This window comes from Palaemon carinicauda, chromosome 8, assembly GCF_036898095.1.
Source record: "Palaemon carinicauda isolate YSFRI2023 chromosome 8, ASM3689809v2, whole genome shotgun sequence".
NCBI lineage: Eukaryota > Metazoa > Arthropoda > Malacostraca > Decapoda > Palaemonidae > Palaemon > Palaemon carinicauda.
This window is the reverse complement of record NC_090732.1, coordinates 50,024,040-50,036,539: the sequence shown is the minus strand read 5'-3', so window position 1 is coordinate 50,036,539 and position 12,500 is coordinate 50,024,040. Positions and strand designations below refer to the sequence as shown.

The 12,500-nt window shown below is 37.8% G+C and overlaps 1 protein-coding gene across 2 annotated transcripts in view; it reads left to right on the top strand.

Moving 5' to 3' along the window:
• The window catches only part of LOC137644889 (uncharacterized), a 128,993-nt gene that overhangs the window by 96,800 nt on the left and 19,693 nt on the right, over positions 1-12,500 (top strand). The gene's annotated exons all lie outside the window — the stretch shown is intronic.

Sequence of the window (12,500 nt, the reverse complement as noted above, 5' to 3'; positions counted from 1 at the left end):
CTTTCGTCATTCACATGGACCACATGCCTCTGGTGCACGCCTTCACTCGACATTATGAGGCCTGGTCTACCCATCAATGCTGACATCTCTCTGCCGTGGCTGAATACTACTGCACCCTTCAATATGCTCCTGCGAAAATGAATCCCATTGCCGATGCCCTGTCAAAAACCACATTGGCTGCCATTCATTTCTGATTGGATTACAACAACTTAGCAGAAGGCTAACAAAAAGATCCAGAGTACCAAGCATGTAGGACATTCTGCACATCCCTCTGTTGAGAAGACGTCTCCCTCAACGACTCAAATACCACCCTTTTTTGATGCCAGTACTAGTAGACTATGGCCATGCATACATACTCCCATGCACTGACAGATGTTTGATTTCATTCATCTATTGCACAGCTACTGAAGACAAAGTTCATTTCGCACAGAATCACCAAGGATGCTAAGGATCGGGTCCGTGCCTGTACTTCATGCCAAGCTTCAAAAGTATATTGATACACGGATTCAGGAGTGGGCACCTTTCCTCAACCTAAGTATTATTTTGCCAACATTCACATCAATGTAGTAGGTTCCCTACCCATATCACAAGGACATCATTACCTGTTTAGCGTCATTGGCCTGAAACTATTCCTATGCAAACTGCAACGTCTGCCCCATGTACATCTGCCTTACTCTCAGGTGGATGGCTAGATTTGGTATCCCAGAGTATATTACTACTGACAGGGGTACCAATTTCACCTCTCAATTGTGGAGATCATTAGTGAAACTCCTGGGCATCACACCCCTACATCAGACAACTGCCTACAACCTTGCTGCCAAAAGAACGGTTGAATGTTTTCATAGCACCTTCAATGCAGTCTTGAAGTCCTGCTGTTATGACTCCAATTGATTTACTCAGCTTTCCTGGGTCCTCCTTGGACTAAGAACCACTCCTAAAGTCACTGGATGTCTCAGCAGTTCAAATGTGTATGGCGGTCCATTGGTCATCCCTGCTGAATTTTCTCCGTCTGCAACCTACTCTGACAATCTCCAGTGCCTATTTACTCCCCGCTGCCAGACTTACAACCCACCAATGAAGCAACACATACAGACAGATTTGCACTCGACAACGCAAGCCACCGCTAATGCCCTCTTACATGTGTCCTTTCCTCATGATCCGTCGCACACCAAAAGCTTTCTTAATTAACATTTGTGGCAAAGAATACCAGGTCTCCGTTGATCGCCTATAACCTGGGTATTTCCTGCAAGATGGCCCTATAGTGCGCCTCTCAAGAGCATCTATTTCACATCTATGTCTTCCTTGGTTGGGGAGGCATATACTGCACGTATTTCATACATGCCCGTACACTGTAATGCTATTGCTTTATGTTTTATCACTCGCTCTTCCTCGCAATGATAATAGACCATTCTGTTTCAGCTTGCAAGCTCATTTTTCAGTTTGTTTGAATTTTTTTTTTTGTATTCTTGCTTGCAAGTGCTTGTATATAATATCATTATCTGTTTAATAGAGTTTAGTTGCTTCCATCCCGCATTTTTATTAGCACCCAACAGCCACATTGCACAATTGTCCTCTGAAGCCTTTCAATGATTCTGCTTCCACTTGATCTGTGTTTTGCCCTGAAGAATCACTGCATGTTCCCCCTACCGAGTATTTCCTTAGGAGCTTCAGAGTAGAATACCGTACTATTGTCCATCACCACCTCAATCACTGGCCCCCTCCACTGGAACAGTTCCTCCAGCACATCAGTGATGTCAAATGCCATTTCCAACAGCAACTCTATCCAGATTGCCACTTTGTCTAGCCCAAAATCAGTCATGGAGAAATACAAACATTGCTCGCAATGACTTACCTCTATGACCAGCCTTGTCTGATTGTTTTCTATCCCAACCTCTCCAGACTCATGAACTTATTCCCACTAACTATACTGCTTTGCATGTGATGCCAGGATTGATATTTTTTGCCAGAAAAAAGGGTCTTATTTAGACTCATATTATGCATATGATGTATCTCCTGTAAATCAAGTGCTTGATTAAAAGTACAGCCTGTCTGAATATCACTTCATAACCCCTCAGCTGGGCAATCATATTCACCCTCTTCGCTACTTCAATTCGTGTGATGATGCTATCCACTTCAATGACATGCATTCTCCCTAGGCTCACATGCAACTATCAGAAAAGACCAAAAACCTAATAAATAAATCTTTGGAAATAATGGTAAAATCCATGAGATATTAAATAGAACTAACAGAACTTACCAAAACAATAAGGAAACTAAAAACCCAAGAGAATCGTAGACACAATCAGAAATAAATTGAGGAAACACAAAATAAAAGAAGATGCATTAAATTGATAAACAGAAGACTTAGGACCGGGCACCAACATATGTTAGTTTTAAAGGAGGAAAATGGAAATATTAACTAAAGTGATGGAGTGATAACAATTGCAGGGGATTTCTATACAATACTATACAATACTGATATAAGGCAATAAGAGGTAACTTTGCCAATAGAAATAAAGAAAATCCCGGGGCAGGTAACAAAAGTAACAGTAGGAGAAGAAAAGAAAGCATTGAAAGACATAGAAAGAGGCAAAGCAGCAGGAGAAGATGCCATTAAAATTGATTTATTAATAGATAGAGGAGATTTCATAGTAATAAAACTTGCTGAACATTACACAAAATGTCTGTAAGAATGCCCTATACCTACACGTTGGAAAAAAAATTATCATTATAATAATTCACTAAAAAAGAGACATAAAAGACCTGAAAAATAAGTTTACTCTCATTAATGATCAATATATTTACAAAGATAGTATTAGGCCAAATAGAGAGACAGCTAGACTTTAATCAACCAAGAGAGCAGGCAGGCTTTAGAAGTGGGTATTTAGCAACTGATTATATCCATGTAATTAACCATCTAGTGGAACAATCAACGGAGTATAGCAAACCACTGTGTATGGCATTTATAAAATTTGAGAAAGCTTTTGAGTCTGTCAAAACTTCAGCAGTAATGAAAACCCTTCAAAGATATGGAATAGATGATTCTCATGTTAGAACACTTGAAGATATCAATACAGGAAATACAGCAATCTTAAAACTATATAAACAGAGTGTGAAAATTCTGATTGAGGAAGGAGTTCATCAGGGAGAGCCAATGTCTCCTAATTATTCGCAGCATACCTAGAATTTAAAAAAAGAAAATATGTTGAGAAAATTTAGTAACTATCATCGATGGGGAATTCCTTAACAACTTAAGATTTGCCGATGACAGTTTTGTTTATTTAATCACAAGAGGAATTGCAAAAGATGATAGAAAATTTGAATGCCCGAGCAATGTAGTACTGAAAATAAATATGAGTAAAACTAAGATGATATGCAATGAAAATCCAGAGAGACAACCAATAAGGGTTATGGATGAACCTCCAGAGACCATGATTGAATATGATTATGTACTTAGGACATGAGACCAAAATTAAAAAAAAGAATAACATGGGACAGAGAACATTTGTTTAAGAAAATGAGATTATGAAACGTAAATGCCACTTTCTCTAAAAAGAAAAGTACTTGATGAAATGGTCTTACCAGTGTTAACTTAAGCATCAGAAACTCAGAGCCTTATTAAATCCTTAGAACATAATTAGTTAGAACTCAAAGAGGTATTAAAAGAATAATGATGAGATTAACAGTAAGAGACAGAAAAAGAGCAACATGGATAAGAGAGCAATCCAAGGTATAGGATATCCTAATATGTAAGAAAAGATAGTCTGAATTTATAATGAGAATGACAGATAATAGATGGACATTAAAAATAACTGAATAGGTTCCTAGATATTGTAGGGAAGGAAGAGAAGACGATGGACTGACGAACTAAGGAGATTTGCGGTATAAACAGACATTGTTTGCGAGGTGGTTGTTATGCACTAAAAGAGTTGTGAGTTGAATGCAAGTAAAGTTTATTCAACAGAAAACAAGCTTATATAAATGCAGTTACAAGCAATAATGTCACAAAAATTCAAACAAATTGAAACATGTGATAGCAAGTTTAAACAGGTTGTTCTATTATCAGTGTGGGAGAGAGTGAGAGATAAAAAAGCAATATCATTTCAGTGTATGAACATGTATAAAACAAGTGCAGTACATGGCTTCCCCACCCTCTTAAATAAGACTTTCTTGTGAAATAGGTCCCTCTGCTTTAGAGAGGCGAATTGTAGAAGATACGCAGGTTTTAGGTGATCAATGGAGACTATACTCTTTCTCACAAATGTTAATTAAGAAAGAATTTGGTGTGTGATGGATCACAAGGAAAGGTCTTATGTAAGGGGTTTGCAGTGTGTAAATCCTTATGTATGTATTGCTTTGCTCTGTTCATGTAAGTCTGGCAGCATGGAGTAATTTCTTCCAGACTGTGACGAAAGTGCTTGAGATTGTCGGAGGAGGCTACAGGTGGAAAAAATCAGCATGGACAAATAACGGGTTGCCACACACCATTCCAACTGCCGAGACATTGATGGCATCCTTAGGAGAGGTTCTTTATCCCAAGAGTACCCAGGGAAGCTGAGTAAAATAGTTGGAGTCATTGCAGTGGGACATCACAGCTGCTTCACAGCTGCTTTGAGTGTGCGATGAAAACTTTCAACTATTGCATTGGCAGCATGGTTGTAGGTGGTTGTCTGATGTAGGGTGATTCCCAGGAGATTCGCTACAATGTCCAAATTGAGATGTGAATGTGGTACTTCTGTCAGAAGTACCTGAGATTAAGGCATATGTACATGAGGCGGACATTGCAGTTTGCATGGGAATGGCTTCATGCCAACGACTGGAGGGGTTAGTGACAGTAAACAGGTAAAGATGTCCTTGTGATGTGGGTAGGGGACTTAATATGTCGATGTAATTTTTTTCAGAAGTACACTGAGGTTGAGGAAAGGTGCTCACTCCTGAATCCGTGTGTCAATGTAATTTTGAAGTTTAGAATGAAGTGCAGGCATGGACTCAATCCTTAGTATCCTCAGTGATGCCATGCCAATTGAACTTCATCTTTAGTAGTTGTGTTGTTGATCGGTGAGAGGGATATGAGAGGCTATGGATGAAATCAAATATTTAGCGGTGTGTGGGAGCTGGTATCCATGGCTGCAGTCGACCAGTACTGACATTACAGAAGAGTCGTCAAGGCCGATGTCTTCCCAATCGAGGGATGTACAGGATGTCCTACATGCTTGGTACTCTATATTTTTTTGTTAGGCTTCTGCTAAGGTGTTGTAATCCAATCCAAGATGAATGGTAGCCAATGTGTTTCCTGACAGGGCATTGGCCATGGGTTTCATTTTCCAAGGGACGTGTTGAAGTGTGCAGTATGTATTCATCCTCGGCGGAGAGATGTTGACGTTGACGGGGTTACTAGGCCTCGGACTATTAAGTGAATGCAAAGGGGGTACCGTCTAAGAGGTGGTGAAAGTGATGGATAGCCAAATGCACCACCAGAAATTCGCAGTCAAAGGTAGAGTAGCTGGATTTCACCTTGGACATTTTTCTACTAAAGAAGGCCAATGGGTTGTGCAGCCGGTTGACCACCTGCTCAAGTGAGGGCAACAGAGGTTGATAGGGTATTCTTTATGTTGCAGAAGGCCACTTCTTGAAGAGGACCCTACTTCAGGTCTTTTGGCTTGCCCTTGACGGAGGCGCAGACAAGTGCAAGAGTGATGGCAATGGATAGCAGGAGCCGGTGATAGTAGTTTATCAGGCCCAAGAATTCATGCAGTGCTTTGATGGTCGAGGTCGTGGGGAAATTTTGAACAGCTACTACCTTCTCAGGGCAGTAGTGGACACCTTCAGGAGTGATACGGTAACCTAAGAACGATACTTTGTTGGTGGTAAGTCCTATCTGTCGTAGGTGACGAAGATGTATCTCTTTGGCGGCAGAGGACACAAGTATGTCGTCCACGTAACATATGCTGTAGGGTAAGTTTCCACAGGTCCATAAGGCATTGAAAAGAGGAGCTAGAATTACAAAGGCCAAAACAGAAATAATTGAAGGTGTATGAGTGATCCATTTCTGTCTAGATACCTGTAATCCACACAAGGGCTCAGGGAGCCATCCTTCTTCAAGAAGATGTGTAAGGGCAAAAACTGTGGGCTTGAGGCCTTCTGGCAAAGGTCTATTTCTTCCATTTTGGCAAATGTTTGTTTAGTGGCTGCCAAATAATCTGGGGCCAGACGTCTGAATCAGGCAAACACTGAGGGCGCATTCATCTTGATATGGAGCCGTATGCATTTGAAGACTTTCAAATACGACCTGAGGAGGTGACATTAGGCTTCCATACATGCGCTGATGTGGAGTGCGAGGTCAGAGGTGATGAGTTTAAGAGGTGTGTCCGAGCAAAAATCCGCATTGACTAATATTTGATGCTCCATATCAGCCAAGAGGTGGAAATGTATGCGGAAATTCTCACCGAGTTGTGGCAATGTTATGTCAGCTACAAGGAATTTCCAATGGTATTTACCACAACCAAATGATAGTGTGAGTATCTCGTAACTGTGGGTAGGGATCTCGGATCCATTGGCAGCTACCATGTGAACGTCAGCAGGCTCAGAATGACTACATCGTATCCTTGGGAGTTACCTTGGTTGAATATTAGTGACAGGGTACACCACTGCTGCAAGCGTCTGTGAATTACTTCGCAGCAGCCACGAATCTGGAGTGGTAGCAGTAGAACTGTGGCTGAGGGACATCAATAAATAGCTGGAGAGGTTGTTAGTTGGGGCGTGTACAAGGGGTGGCATATGTGGATGGTAGGCGTTTTGTTGACACTCCAATTTGTTATAGGGTGGCCGTCTGTTTCTTACTGCATTCACGTCAGCTTTGGTCAGTGTTTTGTAGCTGTCATCTTCATCAGGAGTGGAGGTGTTGATGAAGGTCTTGAAGGTGGTGAAGTAGCTGTCCATATGGGTAATAGCTTTGGTTATCAGATCCTTCATGGGCAAGGTATCGACATCAGGGATTGCGGCGGGTACATGTTCGGGTGAGTATGGTACCCAAAGGGCACGAAGTAGGTTAACTTTTTGAGGAGAGACATCTGCGGCAAGTTGAAAGCAAGTGATACTGGTCATTTACCTGAGGGCAAGTGAAGCCTTCTGGTTCCCCAACAGTTGTTGAGAGGCAGTATATTTTGAGGGCATCAAAAGATATTGGGGCGTCCCCTTGGTCGCAAAGCCAATCAGAATTTTCTGGAAAGAGTCCTCAGCAATTGCCGAGAGGACATAATATGCTTTGCTGTTTCATCGAGTCATGTCTTTGATACAAAACTGAGCTTCGGCACCCTTCAACCAAGCGTATGCTTCTCTGTTGGATAAGATTGGCAGTTTCAATGATGCAGCGTAGGTCGAATAATCAGGATCAGTGTGCAGCATTGTAACAAGGGAAGGGCATAGTGGTGAGCAAAAAAAAAAGACAGTGAGGAGCTGATCACTCTGAGTCACCAATGTTCGAGGCAGTTAAATCCTAATGGAGAGGCGACCTGAAGGTAAGTAAAGTTTATTCATCATATGATAAACTTATATACATTTATTTCGAGCACAAGCTTATATACATTTGCAAGCAAGATTATCATAAAAATTCAAACAAACTAAAATTTGAGAGGGCAATCTTAAACATATTTTGTTATCAATGTGGGAGATAAAAAAGCAATAACATTACATTGTATGAGCTTGTATGAAACATGTGTGGTACAATTAAAAAATCATAAAGGGACATGATTTGAAGGCTATTTCTGAGGCCTATATTCTGCAGAGATTTTGAGGCATAAACAGTATTTTTGGGATATCCCCATAGAAATAAATCCAACAGCAGGAGGTCTAGGGAACGTATAGGAAATTCAACGCTACCTCGTCTCCCAATCAATTTGTTTGCATGTGTTACATTGAGGCAAGCCCGTATATCACAACAGTAGTGGGGAGTAGCTCCATCTTGGTGGAGGTAAATCTCCTTTTTATAGGGATATCTCAAAGATAGAATTTACACAGCAAAGCCAGCAACAATCGATGATTTGAAAAAGGAAATACAAAGGCAATGTCTTGCAATTCCTAATGAAATGTCTGACCATGTTGTCGAATCGATTGTTGTATTTTATTACCTTTGGTTGGAAAATAATGGAAACTAGTTTGAACATTTCTAAACACGAAGGAATGAGAGAGAACATTGAAAAATTCTAAATGATATTGAATAACAATTTTCACATTTTAATTTCCTGAATTTGATTTAGCTCCTTCAAATTGTAACTATGTTAATAAACTCCTACATGAACACAAAATGCATGAGTACTGGGAAGTCATAGATTGAGTAATATTTTTGGACACCCTGTGTGTAAATATATATATATATATATATATATATATATATATTATATATATATATATATATATATATAATTATACATACATATATATATATATAATATATATATATATATATATATATATATACAGTATATATATATATATATATATATATATATATATATTTGTAGGTGGGGATACTTTAACCAAGTGTATGGTTTTGTGTATCGCCATACAGAAAGGCTGGACTAGTCCGGGACACCCATAATAGGTTGGTTTGCTGTGCGCACTCACACAAAAATCTCACACCATCACCAATCTGCACTCTCCAGTGTGGTTATGGCTTCATTTATTGTATGTATATATATATATATATATATATATATACAGCTGGCAAATTACATAAACTCCTGAGCTCCAAACTCACCTGTTTATTTTCACGTAAATCTAATACCCGAGCCCTGAGAATATTATGCAACTCCCAGATGGCAATTTACAAAAAAAAAAAAAGATTATCCAAAGGTCTCTTACTTAACACTCGAAACAAAACTCGGTGATTATTTGATTTGAACTATTCAAAACAACCTCTTACTTCGGTTGTTAGTCAAGGATTACGAATAAGCACTATACGAAATATTGGTGATAGAAATGATAAACACTTTAAAAAGATAAATATATTCTATAAAAAGTTACAACAATAATGCAAAAGGATCATCATCAAAATTAAATTACTCAAAACATTAAATGTGAACAAAACATTAGATTAAGACAAAAGATGGGCTCTGAAAAAAAAATTTATACAATCACTTGTTGCACTGGAAACTAATTTATAAACATACTTAATTTGGATAATAAGTGAAAATAGTTAACATTTAGCACTCTAATGATTAAACACTAAATGGAATTTACATAAATATAACTGTTAAACTTACATTTCTATGGTTTACATATGAGGTTACTGAACAGGTAGACAAAATAAATACACTTCACTGTTTAACCTAAACTCACAGGGCCAGCTACAAAAATATATGTTAAACAAGTACTTACATGAACACAATACACTTTAAATAGTATTCAATGGATTCGTTAACGTTTGAACACACTTCATACGATATATGTTGTATAGAAATTGTTAACCACGTTTTGAGAGGGCACACACTTGATGTACTTGAGAGGAGAAAGGGCGTTGGCTCTTTCAAAGGGATTAGTTGAATCTCTTCTGAGGCTTACGATATCCTAGGGGCATATATATATATATATATATACATACATACATACATATATATATATATATATATATATTGATTCAATACTTCTAGATAATTCTAGTAGAGGATTCTTGTGGCTTAGGGGCAAGGCTCTAGCAGCGAGGTTGCCAACGTAGAAACTTGAATAGGGGAACAAACCTTGCTTGCAAGGAAACACTCTCTCAGTTAAATCCGCCCACCTCCCTCCTCGAAACAGTAACAAAAGAGTAAGTCTATTTCAAGAATTTTCAGGTTCATTCTAACCACGTGGGAATATAAACATGACGAAATACCTTGTGTTCATACCTCGTATTATTACCTCGTGTGTGATACAGCATACCTAAACAATATTATATGAGACTTCGTAACAAAATACGTGAAATAAAAAGTTAATTCTTAGAAATAACGTAAATTTACATATACTGAAATAACATGAAAAATACATTTAAATGAATGACGAAAGTCTTATGTATTTTTCATACCTTTACTTAAACTTACGTAACAGAGACCAGCCTTCTTAGATACACAAAGGAAATACATGAATGGAATATTTACTGTATACTTGACCAGGTTCGTAAGAATATATATATATATATATATATATATATACCAAATCCATTGAAGTGGTTTTAACATTATTTCGTGGCTTTAAACATATATACATATACACACATACACATACACACGCACACACACACACACGCATATATATATATATATATATACATACATATATTTGTATACACATATATATAATATATATATATATATATATATATCTATATCTATATATATATATATACAGTACAATATAAATATATATATATGTATATATATATATATATATATATATTATATATGTATATATATACAGTATAAATATATATATATATATATATATATGTACATATATATATATATATATATGTATATATATATATATATTTATACTGTACTGTATATATATATATATATATATAAATGTATATATATATATATTATATATTATATATATAATATATTATATATATATATATATATATACAGTACAGTATAAATATATATATATATATATATATACAGTATAAATATATATATATATATATATACAGTATAAATATACAGTATATATATGTATATACTGTATATATACACACACACAAATATATATATATATATATATATATATACAGAAGTATATATGTATTTATATAAACTATTATTATTATTATTATTATTATTATTATTATTATTATTAATATTTTGAAAGTTTACTGAATATTGAGGATAATAGGGAGGCAGATATAATTGCTGTTGCAGGTGTTGAGGTGCCGGTGATGGGATATGAGAATGAGAGAGATATTACGATAGAGGAAGTGAGGAGAGCACTGGATGAAACGAGAGTAGGAAAAGCATCTGGTATGGATGGTGTGATAGCTGAGATGTTGAAGGAAGGGGGTGTGACTGTACTAGAATGGTTGGTGAGATTGTTTAATATGTGTTTTGTGTTGTCATGGTACCAGTAGATTGGGTTTGTGCATGTATTGTACCACTATATAAGGGTAAGGGAGATGTGCATGAGTGTTGTAATTCAAGAAGTATTAGTTTGTTGAGCGTAGTTGGAAAAGTGTATGGTAGAGTAATGACTAATAGGATTAAGGATAAAACAGAGAATGCAATCTTAGAAGTACAGGGTGGTTTTAGAACAGATAGGGGTTGTATGAATCAGATTCTTACAGTTAGGCAGATATGCAAGAAATATTTAGCAAAAGGTAAGGAGGTGTATGTTGCGTTTATGGATCTGGAGAAAGCGTAAGATAGAGTTGATAGGGAAGTAATGTGGAAAGTGATGAGGTTATATGGAGTTGGTGGAAGGTTGTTGCAAGTAGTGAAAAGTTTCTACAAAGGTAGTAAAGCATGTGTTAGGATAGGAAATGAAGTGAGTGATTGGTTTCCGGTGAGAGTGGGGCTGAGACAGGGATGTGTGAATTCACCGTGGTTGTTTAACTTGTATGTTGATGGAGTGATGAGAGAGGTGAATGCTCTAGTGCTTGGACGAGGATTAAAACTGGTAGACGAGAATGACCATGAATGGGAGGTAAATCAGTTGTTGTTTGCGGATGATACTGTCTCTGGTTGCAGACACAGAAGAGAAGCTTGACTGATTAGTGACAGAATTTGGAAGGGTGTGTGAGAGAAGGAATTTGAGAGTTGATGTGGGTAAGAGTAAGGTTATGAGATGTACGAGAAGGGAAGGTGGTGCAAGGTTGAATGTCATGTTGAATGAAGAGTTACTTGAGGAGGTGGATCAGTTTAAGTATTTGGGGTCTGTTGTTGCAGCAAATGGTGGAGTGGAAGTAGATGTACGTCAGAGAGTGAATGAAGGTTGCGAAATGTTGGGGACAGTTAAGGGAGTAGTAAAAAATAGAGGGTAGGGCATGAATGTAAAGAGAGTTCTATATGAGAAAGTGATTGTACCAACTGTGATGTATGGATCGGAGTTGTGGGGAATGAAAGTGACGGAGAGACAGAAATTGAATGTGTTTGAGATGAAGTGTCTAAGGAATATGGCTGGTGTATCTCGAGTAGATAGGATTAGGAACGAAGTGGTGAGGGTGAGAATGGGTGTAAGAAATGAGTTAGCAGCTAGAGTGGATATGAATGTGTTGAGGTGGTTTGGCCATGTTGAGAGAATGGAAAATGGCTGTCTGCTAAAGGTGATGAATGCAAGAGTTGGTGGGAGAAGTACAAGAGTAGGGCCAAGGTTTGGGTGGATGGATGGAGTGAAGAAAGCTCTGGGTGATAGGAGGATAGATGTGAGAGAGGCAAGAGAGCGTGCTAGACATAGGAATGAATAGCGAGCGATTGTGACGCAGTTCCGGTAGGCCCTGCTGCTTCCTCCAGTGCCTTAGATGACCGCGGAGG